Genomic DNA, 24,977 nt, shown 5'->3' with positions numbered 1-24,977 from the left:
CAAGGACACGGCATCTTTGAAAGTTTTCCCAAAGGAGATGTCAGTGTTCGCTGAGACCGCCAGAATTTACTTTAGCTATTACTATGGATGAATAATTATGGGAAAGCCAGCAAGTACTGTGGGTTCACAGCAGGTTAATTGGGAATAATGGGTTTCATCCAAACCATGAGAAATGATATTTCGGAGAAAGAGAGAGAGGGAAAGAGAGAGAAAGAAGGAAAAGGAGAAAGGAAGGAGAGAGGGACAGGGATATGGGGAAAGACTCGGCACGCCCTCAGAGCACCAGGGCTGATCTTTCCTCTCATGTTGGGCTCTGGGCCTGGGTCTCTGTTGGGCACAGGGTAGGAGGTGATGAGGCGGTGGGGGCAGAAGCCGGAGGGATCAGGTGTCTTCTTTGCCTCACTTCTCTTTCCTGAAATCAGGATGGGCAGCCTGGCATGGAATCATTCAGCATGTGTTTTTGGAGTGCCTATGATGGACAAAACCCCATGCAAGGCTCTGGGGGCCTGGGTACCTTCATGAGTCTGCGCAGTGGTGGGCAGCAGAGGTACAGAGCAATGGAGGCAGCCACTGACCAGATCAGTGCAGCCTGATGGATACATGATGCCAGCCACATATGTGTTTTTAAATATTCTAGTAGCCTTATTAAAACTGGTAAAAAGAACAAGTGACATTACTGTTCACAGTATATCTTATTTAACCCAGCATATCCAAAATATTATCATTTTAACAGGTGCTTAACATAAAAATTTATTAATGAGGTATTCTATGCCTACAGCATATCTCAGTACTGGTTGCATTTTTTTTTGGCCACCCCGCAGCATATGGAGTTCCCAGGCCAGGGATCAGATCTGAGCTGCAATTGCAATTGAAGCCACAGCTGTGGCAATGCCACATCCTTAAACAATTGTGCTGGGCCAGGGATCGAACCTGTATCCCAGCATTCCCAAGACACCGCCAATCCAGTTGCACCACAGCAGAAACTCCAATACTAAATACATTTTAAGTGCTCAATAGTACATGTGGCCAGTGGCTGCTCTATTGGGTGGTGCAGGATCAGTCATCACTAATCTTACACACAAACACACACATGACTGTGGAGAGTGCTGCAAAGGAGAGGTTCACAAGTGTTTGGCAGGTGGGCCTGATGGCTGGGCAGTGGCTGGAGAGGTTAGAGAAATAACCATTTGAGCAGCAGTTACCAAGGTGGGGCGCTGAGGGAAAAGCATTCCAGGCAGAGGGAACTGCATGTGCAAAGGCCAGGGGCAGGCGGTGCTTACTGAAGGATGGAGAAGGCCACGGAGGATCAGATCTTGGTTTTCTGATCTCACTCTAGCCATGGGAGGAACCTGGCTCTGAACGATGCAGGAAACCCATGGGGACAGCCATCACAGCATGCTGCCTGCCAAGGGGGCTCCAGAGGGTGAGAGGCTGCTTCCCCCAGAAGCCAGGCCAGCCATGAGCGTGTGAGGGCTGCTGCCTGCCTTTCCTTCTGCCTCCAGAAACAGGCTAAGAGGCACCTGTGTAGGGAAAACTTACCTGTGTCTGGAGCAGGCCAGTGCAACTTACCTTCTGCCTAGAAGTTCAAGTCCCAGATGGGTGTCTTACCTCCACTGCCTGCTAGGCAACCCCAGACAGGTCTCCCTCCTGTGGGGGCCTTCTTTAGCTGTCAAAATGAAATGGGGGAAGGGTGCATGGACCTCACGACTGTAGGATAGGGTCCCCTTCTGGGTTGTCTTTGGGCACCACCTCCTTTGTTCTGGCTGACCCTGGACTTGAGCAGTTTCCTTTTCTACCCTCAGTTGTGGGAGTAGCCATCACCCTGGGGCTGTTTGCCCCTGTCAGGTTGCTCTGCTCACTGGTGCCACATGACTATGAAAGACAGGGCTGAGGCTGCAGGTAGTGTGCATGTGAACAGAGGGGATGCTCTTCGGACTTCTGCATGGGCTGTAGCCACGGGAGCCATGGCCAAGTTCAGTGTGTCCAGGGGAGGGAGGATAAGATGGCAGGGAACTGGAAAGCCACATCCTGAGAAGCGGTTTAGCCTGCCCCTGCTGCGTTCTCCTCGAGGCTACAAGTGCCCATAACTTCTTTCACTTACACATTCTTTCAGCAGATATTTATCCAGTAATGGTCTGTGCCAGGCAGCATCCAGGTGCTGGAGGTGCTGGGGTGAGCGTGGACAGAGACAGGGAAAGCATCTCAGAGAATGGTGGGAAGGAGGCAAACATGGGGAGATCCTGGGAAAGAGCTTTCCAGGCAGAAAAGGCTGCCTTTGCAAAGGCCCTGGGGTGGGAATGAACCTGGCTTGCTGGAGGCAAAAAAGGAAGGTGCAGCAGGCTGGGGCAGGGAGAGCAAGGAGGGTGTGAATTGAGATGCAGCCAGAGAGAAAGGCAGGGGCTGGATCATGGAGGGCCTCCACCCCTAGGAGGGAATTTGCCTTTTATTCTGATTGTCAGTAGAAGACACCGGAGGGTTTTAAACATAAACAGTGGAGTGATGTGGTCTGATTTATATTATAAAATTCTCCCTGGCTGTTGGGTGGAGAACAGACTGAATGGGGGACGCAAGAGCCCAGTTACAAAGCTTCTGCAAGGTGAGAGATGCTGGTGCATGGACCTGGCTGGGAACAGGAGGGGGACTTTGGATAAACTTTGCAGGCAGAAGCAACAGGATTTGCTGATGGATTGGAACCAGTGTAACTCATGCATCAATATGAATGGTGTGTCCTTCCCAGTAAGGCAGACCCTGGGGCGGGGGGAGCAGAGGGTGAGGGAGGACCAAGTTCCATTGTTCGTGTTGCATTTGAGGAGCCTGTTTGCCATCCAGGGGAAAGATGTCAAGGAGGCAGTTGGTGATACGGATCTCAAACTCCGAGGCGAGGGCCCTGCCGCTATGAATCTGGGTGTTGTCACTGTACCGATGGTGTTTAAAGCCTTTGATGCACCAGATCACTCAGGGAGTAGCTACATGGAGAGCTGGAGGGCCTTAGTGGCCTCCTCTTCTTGCTCTTCCAGGCAAGGCCACCCCTGCACCTGGAGCAGTTTGGCTGAGAGCACTGTCCTGGGTTCCAGCTGTATCTCCTGTGGGGTGTAAGAGCCTATGGTCCTTTCTTTCTTTCTTTCTTTCTTTCTTTCTTTCTTTCTTTCTTTCTTTCTTTCTTTCTTTCTTTCTTTCTTTCTCTCTCTCTCTCTCTCTCTCTCTCTCTCTCTCTCTCTCCCTCCCTCCCTCCCTCCCTCTCTCTCTCTCTCTCTTTCTTTCTTTTCCTTTCTTTCTAGCCCACACCCCTGGCACATGGAGTTTCCCAGGCTAGGGGTCAAATTGGAGCTGCAGTTTTTGGCCTGTGCCACAGCCACAGCAATGCCAGATCCAAGCCGCGTCTGCTACCTACACCACAGCTCACAGCAACGCCAGATCCTTAACCCACTGAGCGAGGCCAGGGACTGAACCTGGATCCTCATGGATATTAGTTGGGGTTGTTTTTGCTGCTCTGCAACAGGAACTGGCTGTTTCTGATCAGAGCCCAGCCTGGGCCAGTGTTTCTGGCCTGGTGGGGCATGGCAGGTGGAGGGGGAGAGACCATTCCTTTGGTCTTCTGAGTCCCTCCCTACCCTTCCTTCAGCATCTTGGTGTCCTAACCAGCATCCAGCGGTGCTCCCCTTTCCCTGTAAGTGCCTTGCATCCCCCAGCTGCTCTGAGCTTGGGAGATGAGATATGAGTGAGAGGAAAAAAGAGAGGAGATAGAGAAGAAGAGGGTGAAAGAAGGGCAGAGGGAGGCCCTGGAGGTGCAACAGAGTTCCTGGGAAGGCTTCCAGGGATGGGGAGAGGCCAGAGGACAATCAGAGTGAGGTAGAGAGAGACAGAGGTGACAGGAAAGAGAAGGAGTTTTAAAAAATGTCCCTTTCTCTCTCTGGGCTGGGAAGTAAACTCTGTCCCTAATCTCATAAGGACAGTGTTTTTTTTGGGGGGGGAGGGGCAAGGTCAGTGACCTTCTGGACACACACCTTGTACCAGGAACTTGACCTACTCTCTCAACTCCATGCTACCCTGAGAGTGGTCACAGACCTGACCTGAACTCAGGAGGTTTACAGAATCTTCCCAGGATCACAGGGTTTTTGGGTGGTGAGAGTGGGATTCAAACCTCCTTCTGCCAGAGGCCAAGTCCAAGCTTCTGTGCTGCCCCACCCCCTTTTGGTTTACTCTTCACAACAGTTCAGCCCAAATTCTTGAAAAATTATGCCTGTTTGGAAAATACGGTGTGTGTGTGTGTGTGTTTTTTTTTTTTTTTTTTTGGCCACACCCACAGCATATGGAAGTTCCCAGGCCAGGTTTGAATCCAAGCTGCAGCTGCTACCTGTGCCACAGCTGCAGCAATGCCACCAGTGATTGAACCCGCGAGGCCGCAGAAACAACACTAGGTCCTTAACACACTGTGCCACAGTGGGAACTCTGAAAGATATTATTCCTAAAATTTTGCAAGGGGAAGGCCAGAGGTGTTGTCCTTGTTTAAAAGGATGAGCCTGCACATGCCTAGAGGGGGCAAGCATCTCTCCTGGCATCTCCCAGTCAGTTGGAGCCAGAGTCCTGTCAGGAACTCTGTTGCACCTCCTGCCCCCAGACCCTCCCCCTGGTGGGCGCAGCTGTTGGCAACTGCAGTCACCTGCCTGGGACTGACAAACAGATGGCCCTGGGTTTCTGGGATGGTTCCAATTTCAAATGTTCTTTCTAGTTGTCAGACAAATGTACTGCTTTTTAGTTCAGGAATTATGGTGCACCTTATGCATGGCCATAAATCCTGTCAGCTCTTGTAGGTTCCGTCCCAGAAAGGTGCAGCCCTACAAAGGCAGGATGGTAATTTTTAAAAGTTGGTTTAGAACTGGGCTTAGGGGAGTTCCTGCTGTGGCTCAGTGGGTTAAGAACCCAGCTAGTATCATGAGGATGCAGGTTCCAACCCTGGCTTCACTCAGTGGGTTAAGGATCTGGCATTGTCCTGAGCTGTGGTATAGGTCATGACATAGCTTGGATCCCACCTTGCTGTGGCTGTGGCTGGCTGCTGTAACTCTGATTCGACCCCTAGCCTGGGAACTTCCATATGCCGCAGGTGCTGCCCTTAAAAAAAAAGGCAAAAGAGCTAGGCTTGGGGTCTGAATGGATACTGGAAGAGTCATCTATAGCAGATGCCTGCTGTTCAGAATTCTGCAGAGCCCACAGGAGACCTGCCAGACCTGGTGAAGATATCCAGCTGGACAGGAATTATTGTCCCCATTTTACAGGTGAGGAAAATAGGCTCAGAGAAATGAGGCATTTGCTCAGTGCTCTCAGGAAGTCATAGATGAAGGAAGAGCTTTAACCCAGGTTCCTTAACTCTTTTAAAATAAGTTTTATTGAAGTGCAGTTGATTTACAATGTTGTGATAATTTCTGCTTTTCAACAGAGCGATTCAGTTATACATATACACACATCCATCTTTTTTCAGATTATTTTCCCATGTAGATTATCACAGGATATTGGGTAGAGTTCCCTGTGCTATACAGCAGATCCCCATTGGCCAAGCATTCCATATATCACAGTGTGCATATGCCACCATAACTCTTGATACAATGTTCTTTCCAATACCCCATCCTCAGGAAGAAAGACCTCTGATGTGGGTCCAGCAGGACTACCATGTACAGCTATCCAGGCTGTGCACTGCACAATCTCTACACATTGGTGATGATATGAAAGATACTCACAGAGTTGTGCAGTTCAACTCTAGGTCCAGGGCAGTTTGGCCCTTCTCTGCCGATCCATCATACTCCTACTTAGTCCTTCCTGGCACTACAATAGAAGATGTAGGAAAGCGTCTGCTTCCAGCCTCCAGAAGTGGATGTGATGGTTTCACTTTAGTGTTTTTAGTATTGTTCAGGCCACACTGGGTCCCCCACCCCAGTCCAATGGTCCTGCTCCCAGGTGTAAAGTCCTTTTTCACCTGCCCACCCAGCACCATTTGTCTAGGGATGGGATTGGAGGGAGGTGGGTTTGGGGGCTCTAGTGGGAAGTGAGGCCAGCTCACTTTTGGGCTGATTCTTCCTCCCTATCCCCACCGCACAGATACATCCCTGGAATTAAAACTGTGGCACGAGCTCTTCTTAAATATGACACATCTGCTCTTCCTGTACAAGGGAGGAGAATTTATAGGTGAGAAACCAGCAGACTGATCTTCACTCTGCTCCACCGGTCAGGCTGTCGCTGATTGATGCCCCGCGCGCCGCACTGCCTGGACAGCTCCTTTTTATAGGCTCCGCCTGCCTTCCCATAACTCAGGAGGGAGGCTGTAAATCCTCAGGGGTGGCAGAGCAATCCTCTATTAGGACAGCCACCTGGAGTTCCTGGCAGGTTCCTCTTGGAAGCTCCACATCTCACTGTCAAGCCAGCCGTGCGCTGAGGGGATGTGCCCAGGACAGGGAGCCAGGAGATCTGGTCCTCTCAGAAGCTCCATTCTGGAAAGAGCCAGTAATGACCAGCATCATCTTGTCCAATAAATGTTCAGCTTATGCATCCCTGCTGCTAATGGGGAACTCACTCTCTACCAACCCATCCATCTTTGGAGGCTCTTCCACTTCAGTCACAAGTTCCTTCTTCTCTCAAGCTGGAATCCTTCTTCTTAGTGTTTTCATCTTATTTCTCTTCCTTGGTGCCAAACAGAACCTAAAAGTAGAGTAATGACTATGTTTAACTTCTCTGATAGAACCCAGCTCATTTAATTCTCACTACAAAAAACAAATCAATTTTATATAACAAAACATGTTATAGTGACTTAACATTAAAGCAGAATGGAACAAACCTGGATGGGTGGGCAGAGCGCTCTTAATTTCTCCCTCCTTCCCCCTGCTCCCCAGCACTGGTGTGACAGTTCCTGCAAAGGTGGATCCATGCCTTGATGTTGCCTTTATTCCAGCCTTTGTCAACCTAGTGTTTTCCAAACATTTGGCATGCAGAATCATTACACTACAGGGTTGTAAATACCCATATGTATACATCTTCACGGGTGATTTAAGACATTTGCATGGGTAATTTTGACTGCACGCGATGTTTCCCTCACATGATAACTTTTGAACTTAACCTCCACCCAAGAAGTGACTTGGTCCATGTTTCTTTCCCCCACCCCCCTTTCCTTTTAAGAAATATTTCTCTTTCCTTTCCCATTGATGTATAACTTATAAGCAGTAAAGTGTATAAATCTTAAGCGCACAGCTCGATGAATTTTTACAAATGGATACACCTGTGTGGCTCCCACCCAGATTAAGATATAGAAGGTTTTATCACCTTGCAAGGTTACTCATGCCCCTTCCCCGTCAATACCATCTCCCCTCCCAGAGGTGACTCTCTCTTGTTACTACGCCGCCATTTGTTGGCTTTACCTGTTCTTTCTTTCTTTTTTTTTTTTTTTTTGTCGTCTTTTTGCTATTTCTTGGGCCGCTCCCGCGGCATATGGAGGTTCCCAGGATAGGGGTCTAATCAGAGTCATAGCCGCCGGCCTACGCCAGAGCCACAGCAATGCGCGATCTGAGCCGACGCCGGATCCTTAACCGACTGAGCAAGGGCAGGGATCGAACCCGCAACCTCATGGTTCCTAGTCGGATTCGTTAACCACTGCGCCACGATGGGAACTCTGGCTTTACCTGTTCTTGACTTCATCTAAATGCAAGCACACCGTAACATGCTATCTGGCTCCTTGTGCTCTGCATAATGCCTTTTTGCACGTGGCAGTAGTGCCTTCTTTTACAGCACTGCATCGTATTTTAGAAGCTGCACAGTTCCACACAACGTAAAGGCAGCAATTACCATTCTCTCCTTTTTTAAGTGTAAATAATTTTTTTGTTAATGGTGAAGACTACATTGTACAAAATCGACCTTTTTAAAGGGTACAGTTCAGTGGGATTAAGTACATTCATATTGTAAATATAACCATCACTATCATTGGGCTGGTCTCTTTTTAAAAAAAGGTGTCTGGAAAATAAAACAAAACAAAACAAAAGCTGTCTGGGATTTCCCTTGTGGTGCAGGCAGTTAAAGTCCCGGTGTTGTCACTGCAGCAGCTTGGGTCACTGCTGTAGCACCGGTTTGATCCCTGGCCTGGAAACTTCCATACGCCTCAGGTGCAGCCAAAAAAATTTGTCTGGTCATCTCCTGGCCCCTCCACTGTTGTCCACCCAAAACTTACTCCTCAGAGTGGTCAACGCTGACCCTTGGTCTCTGCTCCTCTAGCTCCCTGTTTGTTGATATTGTGGCACTGATCATGGGGTAGGTCAGTGTCCTCCATACTGCTGGTGGCAAGCCAGGAGGGGTCATAGAATCAATTCGGTGGGCCCCAACTCACATTTTAAAAATAGGAAAATGGAAAAGATTAGATTGCTTCCCTCTTAGTAAAGGTACATTGAGCTTTGTGGAGTTGGGTTTCAGTGTTGCACATTTATGCATATACATATTTGTGTGGAGCTGGTGATGAGGTCATATACTTTTTTTTTTTGTCTTTTGTATTTTTAGGGCTGCACCCATGTTATATGGAAGTTCCCAGGACATGGGTTGAATTGGAGCTATATTTGCTGGCCACAGCAATGTGGGATCCGAGTCACATCTGTGACCTACACCACCATTCATGGCAATGCTGGATCCTTAACCCGCTGAACGAGGCCAGGGATTGAATAGGAAACCTCAAGGATACTAGTCGGGTTTGTTAACCACTGAGCCACAACAGGAACTCCAGAGGTCTTGTACTTCTTTTTTTTTTTTTTTTTTTGTCTTTTTGTCTTTTGTTGTTGTTGCTATTTCTTGGGCCGCTCCCGGCCATATGGAGGTTCCCAGGCTAGGGGTTGAATCGGAGCTGTAGCCACCGGCCTACGCCAGAGCCACAGCAACGCGGGATCCGAGCCATGTCTGCAACCTACACCCCAGCTCACGGCAACGCCGGATCGTTAACCCACTGAGCAAGGGCAGGGACCGAACCCGCAACCTCATGGTTCCTAGTCGGATTCGTTAACCACTGCACCACCACGGGAACTCCTGATCTTGTATTTCTTATGTGGGGTGAGTTCCAAAGGGTGAAAGCTGCTGGTGCTGTAGTTGCCAGTTTGATGGTCCATGAGGGTGGGTCCATATTCCCTGGAAACTGCAATAGGATGGACTTGTGTCCTTCCAAGTGTTCAGGCCACCAGCCCCCCGGATGCTTCCCCACAGGGGTCATCTCAGGGCTCCTCAGCCTGGCGTCCCACCCCGAGTGGACCTCAGCTTGTCTGTGTCTTTTTGGCTTGGACTCCAGCCTCTAGCAGCATGTGATCTGACCCTTGCAGAGAGAGTGGGGTGGCACACTCATTTAACACATATGGAATGTATATATATGTATGACTGGGTCAGTTCATGTACAGCGGAAATTGGCACAACATTGTAAATCAACTACACTTCGGTAAAATTTAAAAAACGAAAACAATTAAAGTTAGTTTGCAAAAAAAAAAAAAAAAAAAAAAGAAAGAAAGAAAGAAAAGAAAGAAAAAAAAACCCCACAAAAAAGTCTATTAAGAAGCAGATGGGATGGCAGTTCCCATTGTGGCTCAGTGGTAATGAACCTGACTAGTATCCATGAGGATGTGGGTTCGATCCCTGGCCTCGCTCAGTGGGTTAAGGATCCAACGTCGCCGTGAGCTGTGATGGAGGTCGCAGACACAGCTCGGATCCTGCATGGCTGTGGCTATGATGTATGCCAGTGGCTCTGATTCAATCCCTAGGCTGGGAGCTTCCATATGCTGCAGGTGCGGCCCTAAAAAGTAGATGGGAAAGAAAAAGAGAAGCAGATGGAGATTGTGTGGTCAGGTTTCCAAGTGAACATGTCCTTCTGTTGCGTTTCCTGCTGTGGAACATTCCTGGGCACTCTCCGTTCACGTGACCCCCATGTCTTTCCCCATCTAGGGCTGTGCCATTGATATTTTGCATCGGAAAGCACAGCCCCTCACATTCATCCATGTTACGTTTCATATTCCTCCGCTCAGTCTATTGCTCCAGCCTGTCAAGATCTTTTGAGAGCCTCATCCAATTCTGTCAGATTTCGTGTTATTCAAGGACCTTGTGAGCCTGTAGATTTTGGTCCAAGTCATTGAGAGGAGTCAAAGCACCTGGGACTGGGGGCGCGAGCCGACCTCAGGATGGTGCAGGCTGCTCTTCCCTCTGCCTGGAGCGCTCCTCCCTGATACCTGTGTATCTGGCCCCTCACTTCCTTCCAGTCTGCACTCAAATAGCGCTGCTTCAGTGAAGTGTCCCAGACCACTCTATTTCAAGTTGCATCCCCTTGCCCTAGCTCTGGCATTTCAAACTCCCTTCCCTGCTTTCTTTCTGCTGTAGCATTTATCTCCACATAACATTATTTATTTTCTTAATCAGCTCTTCCTCCCCACTAGAATATAGATGCCTCTAGGTACAGGAGTGTGTGTATGTGTGTGTGTGTGTGTATGTGTGTGTCTCCTTTTAGTACTCAGGACAGTGCCTGGGGTGTAGTAGGCACTCAACAAATATTTGTTGACTGAATGGATAAATGACATTAGTGATTGTATTTCTATCTGATTCACATGATCATTAAATCAGCACAGAGTTCAGCTACAAGTGAGGGACTCCCCCCCCCCCGGCCTACCAGTTAGAGTATTTTAAAGAAATAGAGGTATTTATTTCTCACATAGCAAGATTTCTGGAAGTTGGGTGTCTGATGCAGGCATGGTGGTTCCACAGTGTCATTGAAACCTAGGCTTTTTAATCTCCTTTGACTCTACTATCCTCTGAGTGTTGGCCTACTGCCTCATGGTTACAAAGTAGCTGCTGCACCCTCTGATATCCTCCAGGCAGGAAGTGGAGAGAGAGGGAGAGTTTTTCCTCAGGAGGCTTTGTCCTTTTATTTAGAAGAGAAAGTTCTCCTTAGCTGACTTCTCAATACACTTTTTTACCAGAAAAATGACATGCGCCCACCCCTATATCAATTACTAGCCAAGGGGGATGAGATCACCAATCTTAACTCATCCTTTGGGGCTGGTGCTCCTCCTGAGGTGAAAGGGTTTCCATCTATCATACAAACAAATTGGAGTTCCATTAGCAAAGCAAAAGGGGGAGAGGGAATGACTGTATCATGAGAGACAGTGATAGATTTTCAGAAGGTCCATTATGCTGTGTGCTGCCCTTTCCTAATCTGGAACAATTGCACTTAGTCTGACTTGCCTTGTCTGCAGGGAGACTCTGGTGGCCACCATGCCCTCTTCTAGGGCTCACTGGCCCTCTGGAATCCAGCCCAGGTTGAGATTTTGATCATCCTTCACGCCAAACTTTTCCCCCATCCCTCTCCCCCCATTTCCTCACACTCTCCTTCCCCTAAAAGGTCCCCAGAGAGTACTGTACACCAAGACCTGTGTCCCAAAGTCTGTCCCCGTGGCCTGGCATCAGTGCCATTGTGGTCTCTCTGGTGTCAGTGCTCAGGCCCCTGAAATTTCTCCTCTTGTCTTTCTATGTACCGTGAGATCACTGAGAGTCTTGCTGTGGTGGGGAATGGTGGCCGCGTTGTGCAGAAGGCACAGTTGTGAGCCTAGTCAGAGTGCTGAGAAACCCAAAAAGATCTCAAACTCCCTGGAGTTTGGAGTTTCCTTTCAAACTCCAAAACAGTGGATTCAAAGCATCTTAAATGGCCCCAACCTTAGGACTGGGGATAGGTTCTTGATCCTTCCTTGGGCTCTGGGACTCCTGGGCACAGCTCTGGGATGGGAGGAAAAGTGTTTCCTGATGGCGCAAACTGGCATCAGCTATCAGATGGAAGATGGGACCCACTGGACGTTGTGTGAGTCACTAACTCACCAGCTGATTGCTGACCTCGGAGCCGATGCTCTCCTGGGCTCCTTGCCATATACATCCTAGCCTCCCACCCACCTGAGACTGGGAGAGGGTTGGACCAGTCCCAAGAAGTAGTGAGTTCCCCATCACTGGAGATGTGCAAACAGAGACTTTGCAACCACTGAGCTGAATTTATTATAGGGCTGTTTCCTGCCTCTGGGAAGAAGTGTTCCTTGTTGTGGAAAGAGCACCGGGCTGCTGGTCCCATAGCCTGAGTTCTACTCCCACTTGTAGTGCTTGCTGGCAGAAGGTCTTGGAGCAGTCTTTTAAACTCTCTGATCCTTGGTTTTCTCCTCTAGGAAGTGGAGGTGGTAACAACTGCCAGAGGATGGCTTGAAATCAGTTGATACCATGACCATGGAAACATTTCATGAACCTAACTGATTTAGAATCACTATTGTTCAAGCTAAGTTTAGACACGTGGAAAGTCAGCAAGAAGACCAACCCCTAAAGGAAAAAAGCTCCACCCTCATTCAGATATGGGTGTAAAATGTTTCCATTAAGAGTAAGGGCATTACACATTTTTTTTCTAGCTTTTATGGAGACCTGCTTTTATTGACATGTAACATTGTGTAAGTTTAAGGTGTACAATGCAGTAATTCTATACAGTGTGTATTATGAAATGATGACTGCAATTAGGTTAGTTAACACTTCCATTGCTTCACATGATTACCTTTTTCTGATGGTGTGTTGAAAACTTTTAAGATACTCTCTTAGCAACTTTTAAGAATATAGTATTAACTATAGTCGCTGTGCTGAACATTAAGTCCCCAGAATTTACTCACCTTATAACTGGAAGTTTGGTTTTTTTTTTTTTTTTTTTTTTTTGTCTTTGCTTTTTGCCTTTTCTAGGGCTGCACCGAGGCATGTGGAGGTTCCCAGGCCAGGGGTCGAATTGGAGCTGTAGCCGCTGGCCTACACCACAGCCACAGCAACGAGGGATCTGAGCCGTGTCTGCAACCTACACCACAGCTCACGGCAACACCGGATCCTTAACCAACTGAGCAAGGCCAGGGATCGAACCCGAAACCTCAAGGTTGCTAGTTGGATTCGTTAACCACTGTGCCACGATGGGAACTCAGGAAGTTTGTATTTTTTACCAACATCTCCCCATTTTCCACACCCCCCAGTCCCTGGAAACCACCATTCTACTCTCTGTTTCTGTGAATTTGGCTTTTTTAGATTCTACATATAAATGAGCTCATACAGTATTTGCTTTTCTCTGACTGACTTACTTCACTTAGCATAATGCCCTCAAAGTTTATCCATGTAATTATAAATAACAGGTTTTGGAGTTCCTGTTGTGGCGCTGTGGTTAACGAATCTGACTAGGAACCATGAGGTTGTGGGTTCAGTCCCTGGCCTTGCTCAGTGGGTTAAGGATCCGGTGTTGCTATGAGCTGTGATGTAGGTTGCAGATGAGGCTTGGATCCCACGTTGCTGTGGCTCTGGTGTAGGCCGGTGGCTACAGCTCTGATTCGACCCCTAGCCTGGGAACCTCCATATGCCATGGGAGCGGGTCTAGAAAAGGCAAAAAGACAATAAATAAATAAATAAAAGGTTTTTCTTTTTCTGGATGCATAATATTCTATTACATAGATACAGGTATATATCACATCTTCTCTAGTTCCTCATCTGTTGATGGACATTTAGGTGGCTTCCATGTTGTCTTGGCTATTGTAAATAAGGCTGCAGTGAACACAGGGGAGCAGATAACTCTTCAAGATAGTGATTTTGTTTCCTTCAGAAATATACCTAGAAATGGAATTGCTGGACCATATGGTAGTTATATCTTTAATTTTTTTGAGGACCCTCCGTACTGTTTTCCACAGTGGCTTCATCAGTTTACATTCCCACCAACAATGTGTAAGGGTTCCCTTTTCTCCACATCCTCACTAACTCTTATCTCTAGTCTGAGACCAGCCATTCTTACAGGTGTGAAGTGATTGCTCACTGTGGTTTGGATTTGCATCCCCTAATGATGAGTGATTTTGAGCATCTTTTATCTGTCCACTGGCCATTTGGATATTTTCTTTGGAAAAATATCTATTCAGGTCCTTTTTTAAAAAAAAAAAAAAAAAAAAAAAAACTTCTTTTTTTTAAATTTTTCCCTCCTTCTTTTTTTTTTTTTTTTAAGGGCCGCAACCTCGGCATATGGAGGTTCCCAGCTAGGGGTCGTACCGGAGCCGTAGCCGCTGACCTATGCCACAGCCACAGCAATACAGGATCCAAGCCTTGTCTGTGACCTACACCATAGCTTAGGGCAACACTGGATCCCCACCCACTGAGCGAGGCCAGGGATCGAATCTGAGTCCTTATGGATACTAGTCTGGTTCGTTAACCACTAAGTCACGGAGGGAACTCCCAGGTTCTTTGTTTTTAAATTGATTGATTTGGTGTGGGTTTTTTTTCCCCATTAAAGTTGATTTACAATGTTCTGTCAATTTCTGCTGTACAGCAGAGTGACCCAGTTATGCATCTATGTAGACATTCTTTTTCTCACATTATCCTCCATCATGCTCCATCACAAGTGATATAATTCCTTGTGCTATACAGCGGGATCTCATTGCTTATGCTCTTGAGTTGTATAAGTTCCTTATATATTTTGAATAATAACCTCTTATGAGGTGTATACTATTAGAAATATTTCCTCCCATTCTGTTAAGGTTATTTACAAGAGTTGCCATCTAGGCTTCTCTGAAAATGCAGGATTCAGAAGCCACAGGGTGGAGGACTTAGCAACCTTTAAGTAGAAGCTGGAGTTGGTTGTCTGGGCTCTTTTAAGATGCAGCATCATGCTTGAGAGGGGAATACTATAGAAACAGGCCTCTCTCTGAAGGGGGAGCTTTTAGGCCCCTGAAGGCAAAGTAACTGTTTTAGAAGCAGGGATGTTTCTGCTATTTACCTTCTCAAGGCTGGGAAGGCTCAGGCTTCTCATTGCTCATTAGGATTTGGGAGAAACTGAAAAATTCACCTGACTGTGCTCTATCCATGGAGGCTGTATTCAGTGAGGCTGGGTGGGGAGCCCCAGGAACCTGCATTTCTTTCTTTCTTTCTTTGCTTTTTTTCCCCCCCGCTTTTTAGAGTTGCACCTGTGGCATGTGGAGATTCCCAGGCTCAGGGTCTAATTGGAGCTACAGCTGCCGGCCTACGCCACAGACGCAGTAACACCAGATCTCAGCTGTGTCTGTGACCTACACCACAGCTCATGGCAACACCGGATCCTTAGCCCACTGAGCTAGGCCAGGGATCAAACCCACAAACCTCATGGTTCCTAGTTGGATTTGTTTTTGCCGCGCGACGACCAAAACTCCAGAACCTGCATTTCTAAAACCTTCTGTCCCTGAGCCACCCCTGGTGATTCTGACAGGCAACCCAATTCCACCCCCGTGAGGTGGGTGCTGAGGGCCGTCTGTGCCCAACGCCAACAGTTGTTGCTGGAACCTGATACTCCGGTTCTGTTCTCAGCCAGAGGGCAGAGCAGGCCGGCTTTGAGGAAGCTGCTCTGAGGCGGGGTCCAGATGGTGCCATCTGACAGGAGGAGAGGGTTGTGTCAATGTGAGCCCTGCCTTGGAGAAAGAGAACTTTAAACGGTTGGCTGCAGTCAAACCAAATTTCATTAGCTTTCGACACGAAGCTTCTGACTGTTGGCTCTGACACGAGAAGAGGAGCGCCTGGGGTGACACCAACCTGGGATGTTCGCAGCAGTCCTTCTTGTTGGGGAGAAGGAGGGGGTTAAAAATGATGCAGGGCTTAAAAGTGACCTTTTAAATATTTAGTCCCCTTTCCGGCAATATATTTATCAAAAAATGAATCTTTGGAATCTGCAGCCACACTCATTTTCAGCCCATTTGCAAGTCATTCACGCAAGCAAGCGTTTCATCAGACAAATGGGAAACGCTGTGTTTCACCCAGAGAGCACAGCATTTCAGAGGGGCGACAGCGGGAGGGGCATCCGGGGATTAATTTAAAATAAAATCCTGTTCTGTGTTCCCATTACCACCTCGGAGGTTGGCGTGTATATACAACCTCACACACTCTTTTCATCTAAAATTAAAAAAAAAAAATGCTTTGCAGCAGAACTTTAACCTTCCCTTTAGAAATCGGCCCAAAAGGTCAGAGCTGTGCTCCTGTAGATTTCCTGGGCTCAGCTGGGAACTGATTAAAGCTACCAGCCCTGGCTTGTCAGCTCTGTCAGAGACAACTCTGTAAATTCCTTGTTATTCACTTTGCTGTATATTATAAATACATTTATCTTCCTCTGTCAGGCATCTGCAAAACAGGTGCTAGGGCCCTGGCAGTCCTGCTTAAGTGTTTCCAACAATGTCCTCTCTTAGCGACATCAGTGCAGGGACAAAGATGGCAGGAGATTTCAGACCCAGAGCTGCTGCAGGGCGGTGGGTGGTCACGCTGGTGGAGCCTCAGGGAACACCTGGCACAAAAGCCCTGGGCAGAGTAGGTGCCCCCCTCCAGCCTGAGCTGACTTCCGGTGGCCAGATTGGTGGGATCCAGTGGGATCGTGGGATCCAGTGGGATTGTGTGATCCCTGTGGCACACACGAGGGCAGTGTGAGGTGAAGTTGGTCAGACAGGACACATGTACTTCTTCACTCACTCTGACTAATTAAAGTGGAGGTTTTTGTTCTTTTTTCCCCCTCACCCAAGGATTAATGCCATTCTGTCCATTGTGATGAGGAAAGTGGAGCGTGGATAGTGTGGCTCCCTGGGGGACTGAGGAGGGAGGGTGACCATGTCTGGTTATGGAGATGTCATTTGTGTGTGATGTGTAAATACCAGGCCTGTCCTGATTCCGGCGCTGTCAGCGACTAGAACATCTTCGGCTGCATTTATTCCCCTCTGAGACCTGTGAGCAAAGCTCAGGGAGGAGAAATGACTTTTCCATGGTTATAGGGTCCGGGCTTCCCACTGAAGTGTGGCATGCGAGGAGGGGAGAGCCTTGGTGCCAGCACTCAGGCTGGTGGCTCCTGGCTCATGGCTTCCAAGTCCTTGTGGGAAGGGCTGGGGCTGGGGCTTTCGAGACTTTGGCTGGGGCTCCATGACCTTCCCTGGCTACTCTTGCTGAGCTCTCCTGTGTCCCGAGAGCACTGGGCTGTGATCATGAGATTCTCTGGGCCAGAACACCTGCTGCTCTGGGAGCCCTGACTTCCTACAGAGGTGGGCTCAGGCTTAGGCCTGGAGGCTGGTAGGCCTGCTGTGAGCACCTCAGACCAGGGAAGACTTGAATTTCCCATTTGGCTGAGTATTTGGGTTGATGGAGGCAGAGAGAATTGGAAGGGGATGGGGATGGGGTGCACAGCCACAGCGGCCAGAGGATTCCCTAAGGGAGGCAGGAGGGGTCGGCTGGAACCTTGACACGGGGAGCACTTCTCCCTCCCCTCGAGCCAGCTCTGCCCCTGGCCTGACGCAGGGGGAGGTGGCAGAGCCCGGGGCCCAGCCCAGGCCACAACCTCTGTCAGCCTGTGCGGGAGGCCTGGGTCATGCAAGGTGAGGCTCCTTGAAGAGGCCTAATAGAACCAGTGACTCACAACAGCAGTTTTGATCCTGCAGTCTGAGGCCCTCTACAGAGGCCGTGTGGGCAGAAGGAGACCGATATTCAGTCATGAACATTCCATGGAGGACCGTGGAGCCAGTGTGTGGAAGGGTGCTGGGAGACAGCGGAACCAGCCGGGCATGGGAGATCCTGGCAGTGGAGGCGTCTGAGCTGAGGCTGCAGGGTGTTTGTGAGAAGATTCATATGTCAAGTGGAAAGTCCGTTCAGGGCCTCTGAGATCCCTTCTGGCCAAGAGACTCTGGGAGTTCAGGCCTCATGTGCCGATGGGGCCAGATATGTCCCCACACACAGGTGTAGGCATCAAGACCCCTTGATCCATCAACACTTCCTCCCCTGACGACTGACCCAGCAGCTTCGCCACAGGGTCCCAGGCAGGAGGAGGCAAGTCCTGGTTTGGTTGATGGGTGCTGTCCTGGGACACCTTCACCTTTTCCCAGCATCTGCTTCCAGGAGCCATGATCACCATGAAGGCAAGTCGGGGCACCCATTTTTGTTTAATTTCCTTTTGCATATAAACGTATATTTACTGTTTATATAGTTTTTGTTTTGCTTTTTAGGGCCACACCTGCGGCATTTGAAAATTCACAGGCTAGGGGTTGAATCGGAGCTGCAGCTGCCAGCCTACACCACAGCCACAGCAATAGCAGATCCTTAACCCACTAAGTGAGGCAGGGATCAAACCCACATCCTCATGGACACTAGTCAGCTTCGTAACCCTCTAAGCCACAATGGGAACTCCCTGTTTATGTAGTGTTTGTTTTCTGTATCACATAGAAAAATCAGTTCATCCTTTTGGTCACATTAAACCTCACTTAGTTCATCACCTCCGCTGCACACTTAGTTCATCTTACATGAAAGAAAAAAGGTGAGGGATGACGTGACAGGACCAGGTGGGAGCAGGGGAGGTGGGGAGAAGAAACCAGATCTGGGCTATATTTTGAGGGTAGAGCCAGGAGAATTTGCTGAGAGGTAGGATGAGGGGTGGAAAAGAAAGAGAAGAATCAGGGAGAACCCCTGAGTTTTTCTGGCTCAAGTCACTGAAATGGGAAAGGTTGTAGGAAGGGCAAATTTTAGGGGGAGATCAGGCTTGAGGTGTGTTAAATTCAAGATGTCTATTAGACAGACACCCATGTGGACACTGAGAAGGAAAGTGGAAACACATGTCTGGAATTCATGGGCAGAGCCCATGCTGAAATGATAAATGTGGGAGTGATCTGTGCCTACTAGATATGGCTTGAGGCCGTGAGACTGGAGGAAATTAGCACGGGTGTGAATATCTGACTCCAGACCTATTAACCTCTCTTAGCTTCCTGTCCTGAGGTTGGGCTATGTTCACGGAGCCTGGTGTTTTAGGGCCTTCCCAGCCTCTTTCCTGCCCCGCTTGCCCTGCCCTCACCCCAGGACAGGTGTAGGCAAATTCTTCAGCCAAGGGTTTCTCCCTCTATGGTCCTGCCTCTGAGCATCCCTCTGTGTGCCCCACCCACCTGATTACTGCAAGCACAGTGACTGGTGACCTAGGGCCTGGACTCTGATGACAGCCAGCACAGAGAGCCCTGGGTGGGCCAGGGTTCCAACAGGCCCTGCCTTTATGTCCCAGAGTGACCTTAAGCAGCCTTGGTTTCCACATCTGCCAACTCAAGGGTTGGCTGAGATCCTCTCAACGATGCCTTTCAGCTCTAATACGCTGACTCTCTGATTTTAATTTGGCTCTTTGTTTTCCCTAAAGGGAATCTGGTTGGCTGTCAGAGAACTTGATGGTTCCCTGGGGAAAGATAGGGAGTTTCTGCTGGAGTAACGAGGGAAGGAAGGTGTGTGTGTGTGTGTGTGTGTGTGTGTGTGTGTGTGTGTGTGTGTGTGTGAGAAAATATTGAACCACTTCCATACTGATTGGTAAATAGCTGGGCTGCTTCCCCAGGTCCCCTGAGGCTGCTTCTCTGCCAACCCAGTCTTTCCCTTGAGACCCATCCTCACTGAGACCACACCAAGATCCATCAACTTAAAGGGGTACCTTCTGGCCCAGCAGGAGGGTGATCGGTCACTTCCTCTACCAGTTGTTAAGGATTTTGACTCTCACCCCCAGGTGTGTGTCTTTCTCCGGCAGGTCCTCAACCATCTGGGGGCCTTTTAATGGTGCCTCTTTCTCTCTAGTGCTTTGCTTCTCATTCTAGGAAAATAAATATGATCCCAGTATATAAAAATTAATAACTGCGTCTTCATGACAGGGAGTTGCAGGCAGTCTAACGGTGGAATCCCTGTTAAATCTCTGGATTATTTATAACCCAGATGTTGACAGATGCTGGATGGGGTATTTGAAACTGTTTCCGTTCCTGTCTTCTTTGCAGACCCCGGGTGCTGATTAATGGTGCAGCCCCTTGGCCCTTGGGGGCAAAGACTCATTGCCACTGATTCTGTAAGAGATGGTTCCTAGCGAGGCTGACTGGAGCGCCGCTGGATGGAGAGTGCGCCTTGGGGTGGGGGGAGGGGAGAGGAGCACAGCAACAGTTCAGGTGTTAAACTACCGAGGTGGAAAATTGCTCTGACAGTTATGATGTTGTTGTTTCGGGTAGCAAGGGTTACACTATCATTTACTCAGCCACGCCTGCTGGTGCTGCCGAGCTGCCTGTCTCATGCAAAGCTGCTCACTGCCGGGTGTCAGAGCAGGAGTTTTCGCCCATCTCTAGGAAAGCAGGCTGCTGGGGAGCTGGGGGTAGTCCAGCCCTGGGGGTGGCCATCCTCCAGGAGCTGGGATTGACGGGATTCCGAGCCTTGCTCCCCTGAGCTGACGGTACCTTGGGACTGGATGGGAACCCAGAGCCGGCCCATGGGAGGATGAGGGGGCCTGGCATTTAGGGAGCATCTTTGTGGGCCAGGCTCCATGCCAGGGGCAGGGCAGACATGAACTCCTGTGACCCTGTCTGCTGCTCTGGGAAGGGAGGCAACTGAGGCTTAGACATTTCTCAGGGAGCCCAGCAGGTATCAGAGCTCAAGCCCAGTTTCCCTTCCAAAGACCTGCCCTTTACTTCTTGGTGCTCTAGGTGTCCCCTGAAGGGGACGGTGAGAAGTGGCTCCTCCCTACCCGGTCCATGGCCAGAGGGAACATTCCCTTCCTTGGATCACACCTTCTTTTGTGTGCATTTCTTTTCCTTCCTCCCTCCCTCCCTCCTTTCTTTCTTTCCTTCCTTCCTTTCTTTCTTTGTCTTTTTGTCCTTTTTAGGGCCGTACCTGCGACATATGGAGGTTCCCAGGCCAGGGGTCTAATTGGAGCTGTTGCTGCCAGCCTACGCCACAGCCACCGCAACTTGGGATCCCAGCTGTGTCTGCAACCTACACTACAGCTCAGGGCAATGCCAGATCCTTAACCCACTGATCGAGGGCAGGGCTCGAACCCCCAACCTCATGGTTCCTAGTCGGATTTGTTTCCGCTGTGCCACGACGGGAACTCCCTCATGTGTGTTTCATCAAGCCAAGGAAAACCTGCCTTACTTTTCCAGCAGCCCATCCACTAAGGAGATTTCACCCATCACCTGTTCAGCTCCATGTGAGATGGCGCTGCTGCAGGGAGTATGGAAGCCACAGAAACCAGGGCCCTTTCCCCAAAGAATTGAGAGCCCAGGTAGGAAGCAACAGGGAATGAGGGTGGAAGGACAGTCTGCTGTGTTAGAGGGCTGAGGAAGGGGTGAAAGAGACTGAAGACCAGAGAAAGTGGATGGGAAGGAGGAGGGCAAAGATGAGAGGGCTCCAGGCAGGGGTGGTCCTCGGGAGGTGTGTGCACGCACAAAGAGGGGGCACCTAGGAGCAAGGCGGAGGCTTCAGCTGGGGAGATCAGCTTGCTCTGAGGCCTGGGTGCCCCCTGCCATGGCCTGGTCCTCAGCGCCTCATGCCTGAGCTCTGTCTCTGCTGCCAATGGAGCGTGCTGGTCACCATTGCCATCTGGTGTCGAGGCAGGCAGGCTGGGTGTGACCACCTGCTGCTCAGGGGCCATGTACATCCTCAAGGCCACAATGGGAGGGCAGCGGTGGGTGCCCTCATGGTGGGAAGAACAGTGGTGGGTGCCCTCCTGGTGGGGATATGCCCCCTTTGTGTTTTCTGTCAAGGGAGGGAAGATTTCCAGAAATCAGTGGTTCTCTATATGGAGACTGCAAACATAGAAATGCTCCAGAGAGAAGCAAGGTCAGGCCCTAGCAGGACTGAGGAGCGAGAGTTTGGGAACGATGAGGCCTGCCCTGGCCTCACAGGATCCCAGGCTTTAGGTATCAGGGGTCAGCCCACATTTGGGTAATGAAGCTATAGAATAATCTATTTTCTCTCTCTTGGGAGGTGATGCTGGGAGGTGACTTACTTAGCAAAGAAAAGTCCTGAGTCAGTTGGAAGTGGGGTGGGAAGGAAGCAGAGGTCTGGGTTCCAGTCCTGGCTCCTTCACTGAGCTGCTCACACTTGTGTCTTTATTTTGTCTCTGAAAAATAGGGACCCTCGTTCTAGCCCTTCCCTAAGCCCCTGAGGGTACCAAGGATGCATTGAAAGGAGAGGTATGACTTGAAACCAAAGTGGGATTTTTTTGAACAAATGAAGATTCCTGGACTCAGGAATGTGCTTGCCAGTCACTGCTTCAGCCTCCCTGATGACAGCCCTGTGTTTCCTGGGGACCTGGTGGTCCCCAAGCTGGGCAGAGCTGGATCTCCTGGAGGAAGAATTCAGGAAGCAGGCAGAGGCTGCCGGACCTTGGAACCTGAAGCTGGGCCAGTGGGAGGGGTGAGGGGTGTCACAGGGGACACCTGCCTGCTCTTTCCTCACCACCTCCCTCCGCCCACTGTCAAGTCATTGTGCCACTTGATGCCTATGACTGGGTTTGGGGTGGGAGCCGGTCTCTGGAGAGCATCTGGGCAGTAAGGGGGTAGGGAGGTGGCTGATCCCCCCTCCCCCTCCCAGAGTCTGCTCTCTGCCCTGCTGTGGATGGGACAGGGAGCTCTGTCCCTGGGGAGAGAGGGCAGTATGGCCCAGGCTCCCTGAGCGGGAATGGCTCTCCCGCAACTGCTGGGAGCTCTTCTCTGCTGGAAACTGGGGGTCCATCATACCTAATGACCCCTTCTCTCTGGGAGAGGCATTTGTTGGAGGAAGTAAGGAAATTCAGAGGGAGCAGGAAGGGAAACCCAGAACTCCTCAGAAGACCAGGAAGCTGAGATTTCACCCATCATTTCAGGATCCAGGGACATCAGCCTGGAAGAAAGGGACTGTCTGAGGTGGTGAGCTCTCATGATGGATTAAGAAACCCAGACCCAGGAGTTCCCTTTGTGTCTCTCAGTGGTTAATGAATCTGACTGGGAACCATGAGGTTTCGGGTTCGATCCCTGCCCTTGCTCAGTGGGTTAAGGATCTGGCGTTGCCCTGAGTTGTGGTGTAGGTCGCAGACATGGCTCGGATCCCGCGTTGCTGTGGCTCTGGCGTAGGCCGGCGGCTACAGCTCCAATTTGACCCCTAGCCTGGGAACCTCCATATGCTGCGGGAGCGGCCCAAGAAATGCCAAAAAGACAAAAGGACAGACCTAGAGAGGGGAGTGATTTGCTCACAATTTGTGGCAAAGCAGGACCTGAAGCCAGTGTCCTGATCCCTGGGTCAGGACTCTCTGCCTGCATCCCTGCCTTCCCTCTGGTGGAGCTCAGTCTGGATGGTAAGACCTTGGTTCTGCCAGAGCCTCAGCCAAGGCCTTGAGGGAGAAGGTGGCAATGATTTGTGGGGGCCGCAGAGGAGGGAGGTACAGGCTCCTCCCTTTTCTGTCCTCCCTGCTGGACTTGGGAGGAGCCTGAGGGGCAGGAGACCTTTCTCTGGGGACTTTGACCAGGGCACTGCAGTTTCTTGGCATGCAGCCTGTAGTTTTGGGGGTTATTTCAGCTGACTGAGACATCCCATTGCCTACTTGGGAAACTCCAAGTTAAGTCAAAGGCATGAGACTGGGCAGTCGTGCCATATTCCCAACATTTTTTTTTCTTTGCTTTTCAGGGCCACACCCAAGGCATATGGAAATTCCCAGGGTTCCAATTGGAGCTACAGCTACCAGCAGCCTACACCACAGCCACAGCATCATGGGATCCGAGCCACCTCTGTGACCTACACCACAGCTCACGGCAACACCAGATCCTTAACCCCCTGAGCAAGGTCAGGGATCGAACCCGAAACCTCACAGTTCCTAGTCAGATTCGTTTCTGCTGCACCATGACGGGAACTCCCTCAACATATTTGAAGGCAAAAAGGGCACCTCCTCAATCCTTAAGAAAATAGTTGCTTCTCCCTTGAATCTTTCCTAATTTCCACCCAAACAAAGGGCGATGGAAGTTGAAAAGAGGATGGGACTGATGGTCTGACAACTGAGTTTTCATCTCAACTTAGTCGCTAACAAGGGGCGTGGCTTCGGAAAGTCTCCTCCCCTCTCCGAGCCTCAGTTTCCCCATTTGAAAGAAGAATGGCTAGATTATGATTCAGAATGTTCCTGATCTCAGTTCCTAAGACTCTACTAGATTCCCAGGCAGACCTCTACTTCCGTTCACCTGTTCTTTCATTGAACTGACACGTCCTTATCGTGTGCCTACTATGTGTAAGCCACTTATTCTTAAGGGATAAATATGCCCACCCATGGACAAGGAGGGTGGGCTTCCTCAGGTTACTAAGTCACCACAACTAGGGGAGAAATCCCGCCTCGCAGGCTTTGAGACGCCTCAAAGAATATTAATTATTCTCCAAGGAAGTCTTCATTCTGAGTAGTTCTCTTTCTCCGGTAATTAACATTACATGTCATTAACAGTCAGGGAACACGGTATGATCAAAGACAGCATAATTCGTAGCAAGATTCTGAGGAATAGCACAATATTTGTTAATTATGTTATTGATTCTTATGGTCTGGAATGTCCTAATTATTCCTGATCCCAACTGGACCCCACTATGCCCACCAGGCTGGCTTTGAACTGCTGTCCTCCCCCTGGGTGGCCCGGCCCCCTGCTGTGGGGCTGGTGGGACCACAGCTTTGAAAAGGATCAGAGAAGCTTTGTCTCCCCAGAGCCACATGAAAGAGGGAGCTGGTTGGGACGCAGGGGCTGCTTCTCTGAGGCTCTCGCCCGCAGCTCTGACTGACTCAACGAGAGAAATGTAACATCTCGCTTTAATTAGCCAGATGCTGTTAATTGACTTCTTGGGGGCTCCAGTGGGCACTGGTTCAAGGGAGCAGCGGGATGGGTGTTCTTCTAGGCTCAAGGCCACTTGCTGCCTCGGAAGATGGAAATGCTGGGGGATGCCCCAGAGGCCTGCTGGGCCTGGGGAAGCCCCCCAGGAGGGGGCTTAGGCATCAGTGCGAGTGTCTGGGGTGAACCTCCAGCCTGGCTCAAAAACTGCTAAATGAGGTGGTGGATTTCTACCAGTGGCATCATTATAAAAGGATGCTTGTTTCTTAATCGGTTGTGTTTATGAGTGGGCTGAGCTCCCTCCCCCCTGTTGAATCCTGCAATTAACCTTTGTAATGCGTGACA

The 24,977-nt window shown here is 49.8% G+C and overlaps 1 protein-coding gene across 27 annotated transcripts in view; it reads left to right on the top strand.

The window, feature by feature from the left end:
* The window catches only part of MEGF11 (multiple EGF like domains 11), a 384,198-nt gene that overhangs the window by 89,299 nt on the left and 269,922 nt on the right, over positions 1–24,977 (top strand). The window lies entirely within an intron of this gene.

This window comes from Sus scrofa, chromosome 1 (assembly GCF_054392235.1).
Source record: "Sus scrofa isolate SSC_HxYL_T2T_F1_AM1 chromosome 1, Sscrofa_HxYL_maternal_Yorkshire_Landrace_v2.0, whole genome shotgun sequence".
NCBI lineage: Eukaryota > Metazoa > Chordata > Mammalia > Artiodactyla > Suidae > Sus > Sus scrofa.
The sequence above is the reverse complement of the archived record's forward strand: the minus strand, read 5'-3'. Positions and strand labels throughout refer to the sequence as shown.